Source organism: Numida meleagris, chromosome 7 (assembly GCF_002078875.1).
Source record: "Numida meleagris isolate 19003 breed g44 Domestic line chromosome 7, NumMel1.0, whole genome shotgun sequence".
NCBI lineage: Eukaryota > Metazoa > Chordata > Aves > Galliformes > Numididae > Numida > Numida meleagris.
The window spans coordinates 2,025,434-2,043,324 of record NC_034415.1 but is presented as its reverse complement, the minus strand read 5'-3'; the positions used below and the strand labels follow the sequence as shown (position 1 = coordinate 2,043,324).

Sequence of the window (17,891 nt, the reverse complement as noted above, 5' to 3'; positions counted from 1 at the left end):
AAAGTCTGCTCCTCTTTCACTTAGGAACTGTTTTCACTTCATGCTTTATTGGAGATCCAGCCCAGCCAGGACCGAGTCAGATTTCTATTGTCTTTCCTTTTTCCCCTCTGAAGGTAGTTCTCAGGATCTAACTTTTGCTGGGGGCTGGGGGGGAGAAGGGAGGGGAAAGATCTTATTAAAGATCTCATGGATGTTTGGAAAGAAATACACAAATCAGTGCTTCTTGTTCTGCAGTTATCATTTGGGTTTGATTTCTTTCCCGGAGAAGGAAAAAGCTCTGCTTTGTCTGTTGCTTCTGTTTGAGAACTCTCATAAATCTTGCCCAGAAAGCAACTTGGGCTTAAGGAGATCTGGAAAGCGATTGCAATGCCTCTCACAAGGAATATTCTCTTCTTTCTGCCCCCTTCGGCCCCAGTGCCCCCTCCACCCGCCCTCCCAATGCTGTGCTGTGCGGAGCCCCACTCCCTTCCCCGCCTGCCGGGAAGCCGCACGACTGCTAGTTGCAACGGAGAGGCAGTTAAAGTTGCTTATCAAAAAGCCTCTCCTTGGGCTGAGCGAGTCCAGATATTGCACGGCGGTGTTTTCTCAGTACAGCCATAATCCGCCCTGCTCTCCGCCTGGGCGCCCGCTCTCCCCCTCCCCCCGTGGAAGGGGTGGGATGGGAACCTTGCTCGACTTCATTGTTCCAAATGTAAGAGCTATTTGCCCCAAAGTGTCTTCGCTGTCTTTCATAGCTAATTATAATAACTGTCAGATGAATGCAAAGTCTGGGTTGCCCTTGCTGGCGGAGTTAAAGTTTGCCTTTATTTTTTCCCCTTGGGGACAGATCAGGCCTGATTAGACACAGAGTACAAATAAAAGTGAACAACGTACGTGTGTAGGGCTTTTTGTCTTTGTTTTTCTTTATGAACAAAGCAGCATGCTGACTATGTCAGGAAGCAGTGTGGCATGCAGCGTGCATGCAGGCGCTGCCCTGGAGGAGAACTCCTTTTTTTTTTTTTTCTTTTATTGAAGCATTCAAGAAATATTTCTGAATTTGAATAACAGTTTTCATACTTGTTCATCTCATTCAAAAAAGTAATCCTCCATTTGGTGCATATAGCATTTTGACAATTTTAAGGGATTTGCTTTTCAAGCTGATAATAAAAATAAATAGCTCCGTACTCACAGTTTTGTTGTGCTGTGCAGGTCGCTGTTTCCTTCCGCAGACACCAGGAGAGTGGGAGGATGTCAAGGGTGCAGAATTCCAGTTTAATTCAGGAGAAATGTGCAAAGGTGCTTCTTGAAGTCGCCTGGAAGTCAGCCACTTGTGCTCAGACATCCCATTGCTGCTCTGCACGCTATACTATCTGCAGTTCTGAATTGAACTAAATACTGCCCATGTGAAAGACAGGGGAAACACAGTCATGTGGGACACACAAATCCACTCTATTGGCTCTGAAGGCACAACTTCAGCATTCTTGCATTTCCACCATTGGTTAACAGTTCAAGCTGAAAGAGTCTAGGTCCTCCTAGTGAGTCCGTTTTCCCTTTATGTGTGGAAGAATGACTGTAGGATTTTACAGTGACAGGATTAGTTAAGAAAGGGACTGAAGTCATCCCTTTGAGTGAAGCTGGTGGGTGGGGATTGGAAGCTGTGCTTTTCTCAAGTCGACGTTTTTCCTTTTTCTGCCCGTCTTCAGTATATCAGGAAATGCTTGTAGTTAACTTGGGCAGTGCAGGGAAACTGAAGTGACTTTCTCCTGGTTCAGGGATAGAGACTTCAGAGTGAGACAGACGGTGCAATGATTTTATGGAAATTACTCTGTTTATTCTGGCTGGCTAAAGGGTGGTTATTTTCTCTTTTCTAGGTTTTTAAGCATGGAAAGGACTGTTATAGAATAATCTAACTTGAGTGTTTGCGTCCCACAAGCTAGACAAATAAATCCAGCAGTTCCAAGACCTAGACTTGTAATTTGTGTAGCAATAGAAATTATTTGTTTAAGTTATTTAATCTCTTGGGAATATAACAATATAATAATATTTTATTTCCCATGATATAGTATTTTGTAAGAAGCAACAAAATTTGATAAACATCTGTAAATGTTGGTATTATGACATTTTGAGAATGATGAAACTATTAATATTAAATAAGAGGGAAAAAAATTGAGTATTCCTTATTTTAGTGTTCTGTCATGTGCCTGATTTTGTTATGCCAGCGCGAGCAGTAATTTGAAACGGTACTCAGTCATGTGTGACATACTTCTCCAATTAACCCTTATTAAAAAGACCTTTCTCAAATCCCACATGCATATTTCCCAGAGCCACAGAAAGCAGAGGTATGACAGATTTGTCAGGCACAGTGTCCATTCTCTCTTAGCAGGTTTGTTTCCAAGGCTTTGGCCAATGTTGTTTAAATACCCTAAATGTGTGGCTCCTGTTGGGGGACTGCTGAACTTCGGGCGCTAATGTAGCAGCTGAAGGGTTTAACTAGGCTTGGAAATTTTCCAGAATAACTCTTCTATGGTAGTTAATTCATTATATGCCTCGGGAGTACACAGGGCCAAGCACTGACAAGCTACATCACGGGTGCTCGTGCTGCATATGTGCTCTTATTCAGCAGCTTATGCCTAGCTCTGGGTGTCAGGAGATCTTTTTGTTTCTACCAGGCTGGCCTGTTCAGACCACCTTAACACAATGTGTCTTTCTCTTTGGAGTTCACTCTCTTAGGCTATTTTTAGACTTTTATCATCACCTCGCTGACCACCCTTGTCATCACTTAGTTGAACACCATCTTCCAGGTGTAGCTGCAAAGGATATGGGAATGTTCCTCTGCAGCCTGTCACCTGGTATTGCTGCAGAAAATCGATATGAGCTTGCTCAATACCTAAGCACAAAAAATACATATTTAAAAAAATCTACTCACACACCTGACAAGGACTTCAGAAAAGATATTACATGTAGAACACTGCGTGTTCTACTTGCCAGGTAAGAAGGCCTATTGCAAAGCCTTCTATGCTTGTGAGTGCTAATAAGATGCAGAGCATTTATTCTTCTTTAGCAGGCTTACTTCAAAAAATGCTCAGTAGTAGCATATAAAAGATGGGATTAATATTTTCTTTAATTGTTGGGTTTTGGCTTTCTTAATCTTCACGAAGAAAGGCAATTGTCTGTTTTGGATAAAGTAAGGCTATAGCAGTAGCATCAAAACTTTCTCTCCTCCCTCCAAAAATGTTTTTGACTCCACTGGGCTTTCACATCTGGACTCCAGAACAGTGATGGGAGAGAACTGAAAACCCTGGGAGACATTTTCTTTTTTTCACAGTGCTGGTGGTCTTCATAATTTTGGTTACTTTTTTTTGTTGTCATTTAATTCAATTAAGGTGGGAAGAAATAGTAACAAAATAAACCTTACTCCAGAGAGCAGTTAAATCCTTGGTTTTGAGACTAGTACACGCTCTTGTGTTAAATACATCTTTTTCATTAATGTTGATTCCTGAATTTAAATGTTGGAAAGCTATTTAAAGAGAGCAAACGAACATATGAAATCATTTAATATTGTTTAGCAGTTTCTCATACAAATCATGGGTGAATTTTGGGGAAATATAGGGAATCTGAAACAGTGATTGTTTACCTGCACTTCTAAAGTCATGAGTCAAAGACTTAGGAGATGCAAGCAGATGTGTTTGTGACTTGTGCCATTTCAGAGAACAAACTAATGCTTAGCATCAATATTGTTGTGGAGAGAGAAATGCCTCTATATATTCAATGGAGATTTTATTCCCCATATCGTGTCCATTGAAAAGAAATGAAAACAAAGACTAAAGCTACATCAGTTTAATTCTCCTTGATTAACAAACTGCTGCTTCTTCCATTATTGGATGCTGCAAAGGATTTCATAACTATAGGAGCCAAAGGATGAGAGCATGATCAAATTGTCACAGTATGGGCAATAGCATTGCTTTGCAAATACTCTTATTATTGCAGTGATGCTTATGTGAGACATGATGTTGCCGTATGAATGGGGCTGTCAGTCTGGAGACTGCACTGTCACTGCTATGTGGTCCTCTGTGATTCCATCCATTGACAGAATGGACTTGATACTTAATTAAAATTGTGTTAAAATTCCATTGAATCAGTAAGATGTAAGCATAGGCTTAACTCCTGCCTAATAGAGGTCTTGTTCCTAAGAATTTTCACAGTTCCCTGCATGGGAACTTCAGTAAATAAAAGCCTGAAGTAAGTTAGAAATGGTCGTCACTAAAAGATCTCTTTTAGATTCACTGGAATTATTAGAGAGCATATGGTGTGAGGGGAAAAAATAGAATGGCCTTGATCCTCTCGTGTGGGGTGCATTCCCAAACTTCACAAAACAGCTCATGATTTCTATTGTAAATCTGAGCACAGTGACTGTTGGCGGGAGGAAGCAATTTGCCCCTCAGCTTCTCTATCATGATGTGTGCCACATTTAGGCAAAAATCAAAACATCAGATAAATTTCTTTCAGAAATACTTTGAATAAAGGCACTTAGGCAGTGTGCTTGTTGATGTCCTGTATTATATAAATAGATACTTCAGAAAACATGGTAACTGTTTCCTCAGAAAATCAGATGCAATACTGTCACATGTATGATGTAGACTTCATGTTGCCCAGCGGTTTTAAGCCTTCTTATTTTTATTCCTGTGGAAAATGATTACACTTTATTGTATAGAATATGTATTTGCTTGTAACTTTGCCAGAGAATACTTGCTGTTCTGTACACCTTTGCTTTTTATAATTTAGCAGTAGGTGGTATCTGCTAAAGTTTAAATCGTGTATTAGTCACTGCTGGTAAAATCCCTCTCTGTGATGACTGTTGGTAATGCATGAGAAAAGAATAAATCAGTTGAGGGGGGTGAAGGAGATACTGCGAAGCTGGAAGGAGGGAAGAAAATAGAGAAGAAGCAAAGCTCCTGGTAGTGGCAAGTGGATAAGATATCAAAAGGCCATTTCACAGGGAGAAATTTCCAGAGCCTGGAAAGACGCGCACAACTTGTAGTGTGTGCATATACTGCTGAAATGGTTTCACACACTAGTTAAGAGCAGCCTTAAGGTAACATGACGAGATCTTCAAGTGTAGATGATACAGGAGGACTCTGAAGGAATGTTTATTCTTGTCTCCTGCACCAAGAGGGGCAAAACTTTCTTTAAATGCTGTCTGAGCTAGTCATCTGTGCTGTATATGAACCAGCTGGTCAGGCTGCAGTATCGCCCGCCTACAAAAAGGAGAAGCAACAGTAAAGCTGTTGGTATCATAACTGATTTGGGGGGAGGGGAGGAGGAGTTGTCCTGTTATTTTGTTTTGTTTCGTTTCATCCGTGGTGGTGTATTTTTTTTTTTTTTTAAAGGAAAGATTTCTTTCTCATTCCTTTCTCTACCCTTGGTATTTTTGTACGTACTATGTAGATAAAAACCACAAGAGATACTGTGAAGATTTTCAGCAAGCAGAGAGAGTGGGAGCTGGTATCCCACTACTACTGAAAGTCAGAGGAACTTATTCCTCTTTCCTTTGTAGGCTTATAAACATCGTCAGATTGAGTATGTTCTTGACCCGTATTAAATTCATGTGTACTTCAAGCTTTTAGATATTTCATGTTTACAAACCTGATTTTGGTTACAAGACTCTTGGTCAGGAATTCAGATCTCATCAACATCTCATTCAGATTATATGAGAGCATTAGGAAAAATCCAGAATTTTCAGCTAATCTATTCTAAAAATTTTACAAGATTTATGCAGTGAAAATTAAAACAGTCTGGTAACAACTGTATTTGTAGGGGAAATTTTGTAGATAAAGCAATTTTCTGTAAACAGTGACTTGATAGCTGCAATGTTGTTCAGATGAAATTGAGTGATAGAAATGTTTGAAAACTTGGCAGTATTCAAAGTGCTGCAGAATGATGATGTCCAAAAAGATTTGATCAACAAAGTTAGAACCAACAGTGCTTTTAAGCTGATACAAGTCGAGTTTAAGATAGATGAAATACATGGCAACCATTAAGGTTCCACTGGAGTGAAAGATACTTGCACAATTTTTAGATCACCTCTCCAGATTCCAGAAAGCCTGGTGATTTTTATTAAATGAAGCTTTCTTTTTTTTTCCAGGGAGCTTTTCTGAATTTTTGGTAAATCCTCCCATTATTATACCTCTTTCCTAGTTGTTTTTTTTTCCCCAGCAGTCCTTTCAGTACAACCAAATTCTCTTCTATGTAATAATGTGAGCATGAAACTCAGATGGTCTGATTTTCACTAAGAATGAGGGACTCAGATGGGGGCAGTCTGGCTTGTTGACCGTAAGGGGTCTTTCTTTCCTCAGACTGCTCTAATGAGGTTATGTAGTTCTTTCTGGTTTCAGGTAAGTTCTTTGATCTCCCATATAACATATATGCATATAAACTTCATAAATTATGTTTAAAACTGCCACTTTCTTATAGAGGTCTGCACCTGGCCCTTTATATTCTCATTTCCATCTGCTCTAAGATATTCTACTGGCTTAAAAACCTGAAATGTATCAACATTTTGTGACAGAATTTAGTGGACAATGATAGTACTTACCAGATCACATTTAAAATGCAGAAATCTTTTAATGTAAAAGTTGTATGTAGTCTAATTTTGTAATATGTCATTTAGTATATCCTTCTCCTGGGATAAATCATGTCTATTTTTGCACAGGAAATAGATGCATGTGTAAGTATTTCACACTATATGTAACAAAATTAAATAGAGCAGCTACTCCATTCTCCCAGCACCTGCAGCACTGTATGCTACAGAAGTTCAGGATTGCTGGTGAAATTAAAGCATCACGGGGAAACAAGTCATATTCAATTGCAAATTTTTTCAGTAAAATATATATTAGTTAAAATACATTAAAATCTGATCCAAAATATTGATTATTGTGGGAACAATATAATAAATCTTTGAGACTAATTTTTTTAAATAATTTTGATTTAAATGGATCTCCCATTTGGGACTTTGTTATTGTTGTCTGATATTTCAGTCTTTTAGGGATGAAGATAGTAGGTAGTTTGCCCCATTTCTATTCCACTTTTGGGTGGTCTTAAACTGAGATGGTTTCAAAAGAATTTTTTTTAAACCATCTGTCCGCCACATTCTACTTTTTAACTTTTATTTTGGTCTTTTCTTAAGAGAAGTTAATACTGCATAAAGGCAATGCTAATACCATAGTTTTCCTTGCAAGAAGCCAGATCTGTTACTTTAAGGATATATGCATTTTTCCTCTGGTAGCTTATGAAAATTTAAATTAAAAGGATTTAATAATTTAAGTAACGTAGTTAAGTGACTGAATGTTGAAGAACAGAGGAGTTTAAAATTGCTAGCAAAACACGAGACGTTTCACAGAATATAACTTGATACCTTACTGCCTCGAGGCACTGATCCTCACTAGGTGCGTGCAGGGTAGAGATGCTTTCAGAAATAGATTATAATATTATAGAGTTGAATAGGACTGGTACTTAGCAATGACATTCTATCTTTAATTATATATTGGATTACATATTCTGTATTGATTAATGAATTTCTAATACACTTAAGAGCAAAGAATTCTTTCAGCATGAGGATTTTGATCTTGGGTAAAGAGCAAGATGGAGGCAGAGGGGAGGAAAGCAGGAGGGGGAGAAATCAATGCAAACTGCACTTGTTCAAATAATTGCAGTCACGAAAGAATGTTCACATATTTGTCTGATCCTTGTAGGGGAATAAAATCCTATCCTGTGCCCTCCTAAATGTCCTCATACTTTAAGTAATATCTTTCAGTGTTTATTTTTTAGTAAATAGCCATCATGATGGTGTCTAAATACCTTAATACTACATCCCTTACTCTGCTTCTCCTTTTTCTTCCTGCTGTTTAATTATGGACCTTGTTTGTGGTATATCACAATCTAAACTAGAGATTTCTTGCATGAGGGACCTTGGCTGAGATCCTTAGTGAAATCAAGGAGGAGAGTGGGTTTCAGAGTCTCAAGTGGCATGAGGCTTTCACCCCTGCCTTTATTCAGGACACCTCTGGACAAAGGGAACAAATACGAATGAAGTGCTTGAGTAATAAGCCAATTATTTCTTTTAATTAGGACATGTATAGGGGACTCTTAAACTAAAGAAAGGGTGGAATCTGCTGAATAAATTATTTGCAGTAAATAGTTCGCCCAGCTCTAGTTCTGACGGAGATAAAGCTGCAGTGGCATCAAAGTGTCTGCTCCTACAGGGTGTTGCTCTGACACAGATGTCAGACGACAAGTCAACATGAGGTGAACAGATGAGTCCAATTCCCTGCCTTGCTCAGCTGGGAAGATCACCAATGGTGGTCAGATAGGCTCCAAGGATGCTTTTAGAGCATCCTTTAGCTGTAAAACATAAATAAAGCAGGCCAGGAGGTAACTTCTGTAATTCTTTAAATCTGCTTTGCAGAAGTTACAAAGGAGAGACTACAAACAGCCTGGGAGCTATCTGTCACAGTGTGGTGGGGAGGTTCAGTGGGACCTTGTGGGCACCTTAAGACTGAGAAGAGACCTAAACATTTTAAACAGTTCTACTGGAAAAGTAGGTGTTGCTAAACAGAAGTTTAAAGTAACTATGATTAATTTTGTCAGTACTGACTTTACCTCTGTATACTTTGCTGATCTCCAGTGAGACATCTTTGAGATTAGTTAACAGTGATGAAAATCACTGTTGTATTGTGTTGTGTTGTTGTATTGTGTATTGTGTATTGTGTTGTTGTCGTGAGTAGACAGTGATTTAAAACCCTTCTGTAGGGATGGTACCTCGACCATGTTTTTGGAAATCATAGTTTTCTTTGGGCTTCCCTTACCCATTTTAAGTCCTGTACCATCTGCTGAGTACTTCTGTCTTCTTAGCCCATTTTCATAAAATCATTTTTTCCGTAAAATTGAGTGCTTACTCAGGAAAATCCAAACCCACCAGACTAAAGACCCTTTAAATGCTTCCTTGGGAAAGGCATCTAGGAAAGGACCTCATTCAGAATACTCATCCTGCAGGCAGGACTTTTTTAGAACCGTTTAAGTCTGTGCTGTGACAGCAGCCATGTCTACGTGCCGAGCCTGATGTGGCAGCTGGTGTTGGCCAGCTCCAGCTCTGCAACCACGCAGGAAATTTCAGAATTCAGACTGCCTGCACCCTCTAGCCATTGAGCTGTCGTTCATGGGTTTGAAATGGCATAATATCGATAAAGGCTAATTTTGGCTGAAATTATCTTCAAAGAACCAAATTTTAGTTTGGGTAATAAAACATTTATAAAAATCAAATGCACACACACACACAAAAGCACTGATGATTTCACCCTTTTCTTAAAACGAATACAAAAACAAACATCAGTAGATTTTTTTTGCTTTCTGTTCCTGCTTCTGTCAGGCTTCATTACCTTTATAGTGTTGGTCCTCTACATAATGTTTCGATACATATTTTAAAATCATTGTAATTTTGTATCAGATTTTTTGCAAGCCTTCCTTGTCTTTTTTAAGAAATGCTGTAAAATGAAGTTATAATGCACTTTGCAGTTCTGTACCATACTGAAAATCCTCATTTTGCATTGACATGTTTTCAGAGTAATAGCAATAGTTAATATACATGAGATCTTGGTTAAATTTCTGTAGCTTTTTAATTCCAGCATTCTAAAATTTCTATAAATTATTATCTTTCACAAAAACAGAATCGTACTGAAGATTAGTTTTATCATACTGTTAAAAACTGTACATCAGAGACAAACAATTCATGTAGAAATATGTGCTTGTTCCTTTGAGAGAGGTGAATAGATAAACTGTCCAAGGTACAGGGAAATAGAGCATGGATAATGCGGGTTTGAGATATTCTGTTGCTTAAGTGATGCATTAAATCAATATTCTGCAAAGCTTTTTCTTGTTAAGTTATTTACTTGGCTGCTGTCACAATTCACCATTTAGGTCATCGTCTTTTTTAAAAAATGTATTTTCTTGTGGCCTAATTTAACTTTATCTAAATACTTAAATCCGCAAGTAATGAAACTTCTTCAAATGCTAAAATTGTAGCACTGTTTTAATGCTAATATTTACACTGAAATTCCTTACTTGGTTAATAGGTTAGGAAAAAATAGAATTTCAACTGAATGACTGTTTTATCTGCATAGAAATCTATTACTACAAATGAAAAGCAGAGGGAATAAAAGGTAATGTTAATAATCTAATGAAAGGGAAAATGCTTTAATAGGATCCTGAAGAGAGAATACTTGAAAAGCAAGCATTATTCAACTATTTTGGTTTTCAAGTATATCTGCATAAATGAAATCAAGAGTTGCTTCTTCTGAGGAGTCAAAATAACCTCTCAAATGCAACTACGGAGAAGATCAGTGTCTGGCTTTAAAAAGAGCTGGAGGTGTGCACTCAGTAACCCTCCTCCCCTCATTCGAGTGACTGAGTGAGAGGCACAGAGCTTCAGTACCCTGGAGGTATTTTGTTTGTCCAAAAACATAGACATATCCTGGATCATGAATCACCTCTGCGATAAGATTTTACTGAGCTTAAGATAACAAAATCATTTTAAAACAAGCAATTTATACAATTAATTTTTCCTTTAATCAATATTTAAAAGGGTAAGATCCTCTACTTCCTGTTGTAAACTGTCTTAATGGTCCGTCATCTATATAGTGCTGTCTGAGAAACACCGTTTACATAATACGTAATTAGTCACAGTGCCCACGTGTGTGCAGCTGATTCCGCACTTCACTTTTTGGTGGTTTTGTATTTTTTCAAAGAATTCTTGAAGGAATTATAATTACAAGTGACAGCCACAGGGCTATGTGTTTAGTTTCTTTCTTTTTTTTTTTCTGTTTTGTTTTGCTTCTTTCTAGGCAGTTTCTTGTAATTTTCATCTAGACAAAGCACCAATGTTTCCAAAGAGAATTTCCTCAGCCTTGTTATTTTAGAAATATGGATCCTCAGATGGTGATGAAACGGTGAAGCTAATGCATGGCTCTTGGGTTAAGGGGACTACAAAGATTAGGATTAATTATTTACAAAGGCAAAAGAATTAAAATGGGTCACGAGGAAAAAAACCAGCAAAGTACTGAAGCTTATAGAGGGAGACTGGGATTGCCTATGTTCCTTGTCTCTCACACAAGGGATGAGAGAGATCTTCAAACTAATCTGAAGATAGAAAAATGGTTTTTTTTCTTTCTTCTCTGAGAAAGGAACTGCTTTTACACACCATGTCTGATTAAACTGTGGAAATCAGTGGCATGATAAAGCTAGACGTGTTTCTGAATGACTGTTTCTATATGGGCAGCTTTGATGTCTTTCCATTATTTTCCTCATTAAATTGTCTCTTCATAATCACAATTTTATTAATATTTTTTTTCTTTTTGTGATCACTTTTCTCACACATCTTTACCACTTTCTGGGAACTGAGTGCAAAATAAAACATTTACTCCTTTGCTGTCTGCTTTTCTTTAAATTGCAGATGCTTTTAAAGAAAATACAGATAGGGCAGTGTGATTTTTTTCACCAGTACCCTGATCTGATCTGATCACATGGTCATTTAGAACATAAGAACAATTTGCTGAGGTATTACGGAAAAAAAAAATCTATCTTGTTAATTTTGCTTAGGTAAGAATGTTTTTTGTGCATATCATTTTCCTAATGAAAACCAACTTTTTTTCCCCTTAGTATCAGGTGAAAAGAGAAACAAATCAGTTCTTGAAACTTGATTAATCGAATTTCAACTATGCAAGTCATTGCACTCAGCAAATGTAAAGGTGAAAGAAATTAAAATGGTCTGTAGTTAATTAAGTTAGTTTCAAGATTAATAAGGTAATAAAAAATATTTATACACCTTACTGAATAATTAAAAGTGTACAGGAGGTGTAACTTTTTTTTAAAAAATTCCAGCAGAAAAGTACTGATTTTTACAGCTTATATTCCTGTCCAGCTACCTATGAATCATTTTGTGAAAATATTGTGTTATATTTATATTAAATAATAGTGCGTGTGATTAAAAGAAGTATGACTATCAAAAGTATTAAAGCGCATTGTCCAACTAGAAGAACACTGAACGTGCATGAAGCAATAGACTTTGCAATCAAAGTAATTGTAGGGTAGGTAGTCTCATTACTCAAAAATTAGAGCAAACTCTATCCTATGTCAAACCAAAAGGAAGTTGCTTTTAGTATGTTCTTAGTGGGCTAAAAGCATAAGAAGATGCTCTCACAGCGGTGGAACAAGGTACATCAAGGAAAAAAAAATAATGGAATAGCTGATCTGATGGGAACATGAAGTTCCAATGAACCAAAAATTCACTAAATCCAAAAATGTAAAGTGCTGGCCCCTTTTGACCTCAACAAGTTGTTAATTAGCAGAGGATTAACACCCTTTTCATGTGGTGGCAATCACTAGAAAATAATGTGCATGCATCAAAGAACTTGAGGGCCTAACAAAAGATTAAACACAAGGATTCTGTGGATTATAAAAGTGGAACCTGAAAGGGGCACTGCACTGTCCAGTTGTCAATTTTGAACAAATGAGCAATACACTGGAAAATAAAATATTTTGGGAAAAAGCTGAAATGAACCAGAAATATCTTTAAAAGCTTAATTCTTTGCATTCGCGTCAGCATTCTTAATAACTTACAGGATGAGTTAGTAGAGAAAAATCTGGACGCATTTTAAAATATTGCAAGTTTATTGAGAACTATTTTTCTTTTCCAAAAGTCCTTTAGCAAACTTTATTCCTGTTGTTAATGGACGCAAAGTACTTCAGGACTCTACATAAAACTGTGGCCTGAGATGAATACTGTTAAAAAGTAAACAGACAAGAGAATCCCCTTGCTCTTTCCATTGCAAATCTGTTTTGGACTTGCAAAGCTTGATGAGCTTTGACTGAACCTTGTGTAGTGAACCCATGAGGAGTGGAAGCGACCTGCAGTGCTGAGGGTGGCAGCGAGCCTTGGAGCAGGCTGTGCAGTGGCAGCAGGCAAGTAGCACTTAGGGATGCTCATGTGAGGGAGAGCTGACTGGGGAGCCCGAGAGGGGTAAGCTGGGCCATTGACTGGATCCCAGCAGTTGAAAGCTTACGTCCAAAAGTACGTCTGTGTTGGCTCACTAGGATCAAAACCACACCAGCAGTCACAAGCAGAAATAAGACAATTTTGAGACTTTTTCAATGACCGCAGCTTTGTAAATGTGTTTCTAATAGCTTTGAATAGAATGCAATTTCAATCAGAGATGTAATGCTTTCTCTAAAGGGTTGCTTCTTAATTCTGGAAATGCGACTAATATTCTGAATGCACCTGCTGGAAAAAAGAATTGATTTACTTTCAAGAGGCCCACATTACCTTATAATTTACTTCTGGAGTAGGGTCATAACTTCTCTTCTGATTGGACCGCAGAAGCCCAGGGGTGTTGGAAAGCAGCCTGCTGTGCTGCTGTGCAGGTGACCAGTGCTGTGTCCCACCAGGGTTGCTCTGTACCACAACCTGTGCTGGCAGCGAGCTGCACATCTCAGCTTAGTGGAGAAGGCAAGGGAACAGAAACTCTGTAAATGTGGCTAGGCAGTGTCAGCATTTCCCTGCTTTAATAATTGCCAGAAACTTCTGCGGTAAGCTGGCCACCAGGGAAATGTATGCACAGCCCTGCCCTCTCTGCAGCGATGAGTTGAGGAGCATTATTTTCTTGTTGTAGAACCCTTCTTTCACTATCTATTTTCACTATCCCAACAAATGAGAAGATAAATGATGATTAGAGCTTTTCTTATTTATTTTACTTCACTCACGTTTAGTGTCATCTTACTGAAGTCCTTTTTCTTTTGTTCTTTCTGCAAAATTAATTTGGCATATTTAAGTCTTCATGATGGACAAATTGGGGAGTAATTTGTATCATGAAAGGGGAGTAACGGTGATTCCAACTGTGATTTTCAGTGCTGTATTCACAGCTGAAGGAGCACATCTTTTGACTCTCATGTTTAAGGTCAGTTTGCAGGGCTGGCAACTGAGAAAAATATTTCTCAGATAAACTGAGTGAATCAGACCTGTAAGTTTCTGAAAGATAATAAAACAGGAAGCTTTGCAATTTTTAGACTCATTTCTCAGCAGAGCCACAATTGAAGCATAAAGACATTGTCTGTTGTGAAAATGATATCCTAATACTTACAGTGAGTTCTGTATTTTCAAAGGGATTTTACATAATTTTGCTCTGATGCAGACTAGCATGTGTGCTAGAAGTATGTTTGTTTTGCCTCTTACCTGTTCAACGACTGAACGAGAATTTGAAGCATCATGTTGATGCATAGGTCAGCAGAAATATCCTATTGCCAGGTCACTCTGTTGATTTTTGAAACATAACCTGATGCAGCTTCAGACTTTACATGCTACTAGACAGGAGAAAATGAAAAGAATCTGTCTTCTTAAAAGCCAAAATTAACGTAATGTACCGTAATCATATGTAACTGGATGCGAAGAAAGCTATTGGTAACCTAAGTAACTAATATATAAATGAATAGGCAGTAATTTAACTTCTATGTTTTCAGATAGTAGGAAGGTAATTCAAAATGTTTTGTACATGGCATCTAAAATTCTGACTGTTTAATTCTCTCTTATGGTTGCTTCAGTAGTCTGATGAAATACTGACTGACAGTTATCTTCCTTCTTAATTAGATGAATGTTTTGACCAAAATTCTTGGAGGGTCAGATTTAAATTATGCTTCTACAAAAGCTCACGTATGCAACTTTGACATTTGCTTTCTGCAAATGTTCATGCCGGCAGAGTTGATTATTTGGATACTGTTGGAAAATGTGTAAGATAAATGAGTATTGGTAAAAGGTGTTGCTATTTCAGATCCAGGAAATGCACCCAGAAAGATAGCCAATCAACTATAACTGTTTCTAGCGAAATCTGTATTACTGCATACCAGTTTAAGCATTCCACTTTATCTAAGACTATGGTCTCATAAATACCTTAAACTATTCTAAATCATGCCTCGCTGTAAGGCAGAATTGTCCTATCCAGTGGAAATATTTCGCTGGCAATAGGAGAGGTAGGGCTTTTCATTTTGCTAGCATGGCTTCAAACTTGTGTAAACTAACCCTGAACTCCACCCTAATGCACGATTAAGAGGGAAGGTAAGAACACAACCAAATAGATTCACTTTCATAGGGTTTCCTACCACTTAAACTCTTAAGATAATGTTTCATCAGTTCTCAATTTTTTTTCAAGATTTGAAAAAAATAAAATTATTTTCACTCTTCATAAATACTTTTCATTGACAAGAGGTAAAACTCAGAGGCACTTCCTAAAAATACTCAAGACCAGTGTATAAATTTAGAAAATATTTGCATTCCTCAAACTAATTCCCCATTTCATTATTTCCTGTTTGTTGTTCATTCCTTTCTGTTAGCTAACTCACGTGAAGTTTGCTGCAGTAACTAAAATCCGCAATCACCGAGGCATCCACTATTTAGGATTACTTAGAATAAAGATGGTGGCCATAAACATCTCCATACGTTCTCCTGGGTTTCCTTTTTTCTTGAGCGTTAGATTAGATATGGCAATTGTCTGAAACAACGTGTGCAGACAGGATGTGAAATGTATTCCATATTCAGTAAGAATACAGGGTAAAAGAATGAATATGTTTATAGTAAAATATTCTGTGATATCCCAAGCCTGTCTTGTAAAGCCGTTCCACAGAACTGAATCATGGAATCACTATGAAATTCAAATTCAGTTCAATTACAAGACTAAATAGGGCTTTGGGGGGCCACTGGTTTTTATAATTCTGCATTACTGTTCCGTATAAAGTAGTATGGAAGGAGTGAAGGTCCTTGCTTTCCAGAAGTTGAGTTTGCCATGGAAAGTCAAGTGGATTAGCAGGATATTGAACAGAAATAAAAGTATGGTGAATGTTTTGGTCTTGTTCTTATATTGCTCCTGTGAATTTCAAATTTCGCCCCCGCTTAACACATGGTGGGAGCTATTCTTCTTATAATTTTTCTTAATGCTGTTCATATTCAAAGTTAGGTTAGCACTGTACATCCCATTTATCAGAAACTCAGTATGGAAAAGCCATATGGTGATCAAGGCTGGAATTATGCCCCAAGTTTCACACTAAATGCACTTATATGGTCTTATGGCTACTTACGCTTGGTGCCCATCTGTTAGGATGGCAGGGGGCCCATTGCTAAGTTGGCCAGACAGTTGCCCTTGAGGATAGTTACCAGACAATGTTTGAGCTTCAGTGGGCAACGTAGCATTGGAAAAGCCATCATTTTTGCTCAAACTTGCTACTTATACCAACAATCATCTTGCATGTGCTTATAATTTCTACTTCACATAGAAAATATATGAAATAAAAATGTGATGATGGTGATTTATGTCCCTGTACTGGTGCAGGTTATATTGCTGTGAAGAGGTGTAAAAATCAGTAAAAACTGTTTCAAATCAGACTGCAGTAGGTTAAAATTACGGACGTTCATTATACAGCACCTTTCATATCAAATAAGAAACTAGCAAGCACCCTGATGTAATGCCTCTTTAATGCATCTTTGCAAAGATGCAAACTGTAAATGTACTTCAAGAATGTATCTCAGGAAGTGAGCTTCAGAAAGAAAAGACTGTAAGATTCAAGTGAGTATGCTCCATTCAGAAGAATAAAAGCTTCCTTTGCTAATTTCAAACAACCAAAATATTTTGCTTCATTAAAAAACTAAGGAATTAAAGTATTACTTCGCAAACTAAGTATTTTTTTTTTTAATCTAAAAGAAATTTGGACATGGAAGACAGTGTATGAAAGTAAACCTAAGGAGAGAGAAAGAAGATAATAAGGATTAAAGGGGATGAGCTTATATTACATAGCAAATGAATTTTGCAAGATAAAAAAGTAAAGATTAAACTAAGAAAAGAGGAACCATGAATGGGCAGCATAGAAGGAGGTACCAGAAGCAGGGAGAAGCAAAAAAGTCAAGTAGGTTTGTTTATTTTCATTAGAAAAATCCATTGTGATTAAAGTCTTAGATATAGACTAGGAACATAGAAGTTAAAAGCAAACAGTCCTGACTCCAGGAAGGAGAGAGAAAACATAAGCAGGAAAGAACATTGTCTAAGAGAAAAAGAAGCTTTCATGTGAAGGGGAGCTGGGAAAAGACAAGAAATTAAAAGCAGGTGGTTGCAACTGGAATTCAGCTCTTCCAATGAGTTGTGTGGATTAGGCTGTAGTGGTTAATTTCTTAACACTGTGACAAATGAAAACAAATTCTGCTGCTCTCAAGTCCTTTCTGGATCTGGACCAGCTCTCTTGTATCTAAAATGTCTGTTTTGTCAGAACATCATCTTTCTCAATACAGATGATGGTTTACTTATTGCTTTAATAACATGCCTTTATCTCTGCAAGGGGCCTTAAACTTCATACTCCTGTTTCAAAATCCAAGGTAATCAGAAATATTTGTTACTGAAAAATACCCGAAGACTGATATTAAATCTTCGCATAGGATTATCACAGTTTTTATGAAAATTGTATTGGAACTTATCTTTGGATCCAAATGGAATAAATTAATGAGGAACACGGTTTGATGGTCAGAAAAAAATTCTTATAATGAAGAAATTTGAATGCCACTTTTTGTACCTGCTCCATTCCAGAAAATCCTGGTTTCCTACACGCCCAGCAAGTGCCTGTCTGGCTTTTCTGGAGGAAATGGACTTCTTTTCCATTGTCTTGTTTTCATCTTGAAAGGAATCACTAGAATAAAAATACTTAAGAGTGTGAAAAATTCCAGTGTCACGAGATGAGGGAGCTGTTTTCTGTGAAGCTATAGCAAGGTATGAGAAATTACTGGCCCCAGGATGTGGTTTCCTACTCCAGAAGGACCCATTAGGTGAAAGTGGTGACAG

General features: G+C 37.6%; 2 long non-coding RNA genes across 12 annotated transcripts in view; one reads left to right on the top strand and one right to left on the bottom strand.

Annotated features, from left to right (window-relative positions):
* The window catches only part of LOC110402499, a 62,865-nt gene extending 61,301 nt beyond the window's left edge, over positions 1 to 1,564 (bottom strand). For both annotated transcript variants that reach the window (XR_002441139.1, XR_002441140.1), the window contains exon 1: positions 1,169 to 1,564. This is a non-coding gene — a long non-coding RNA (uncharacterized LOC110402499). The remainder of the gene's footprint in view (positions 1 to 1,168) is intronic.
* LOC110402498 overlaps positions 1 to 17,891 on the top strand; it is a 267,102-nt gene that overhangs the window by 81,184 nt on the left and 168,027 nt on the right. The window lies entirely within an intron of this gene.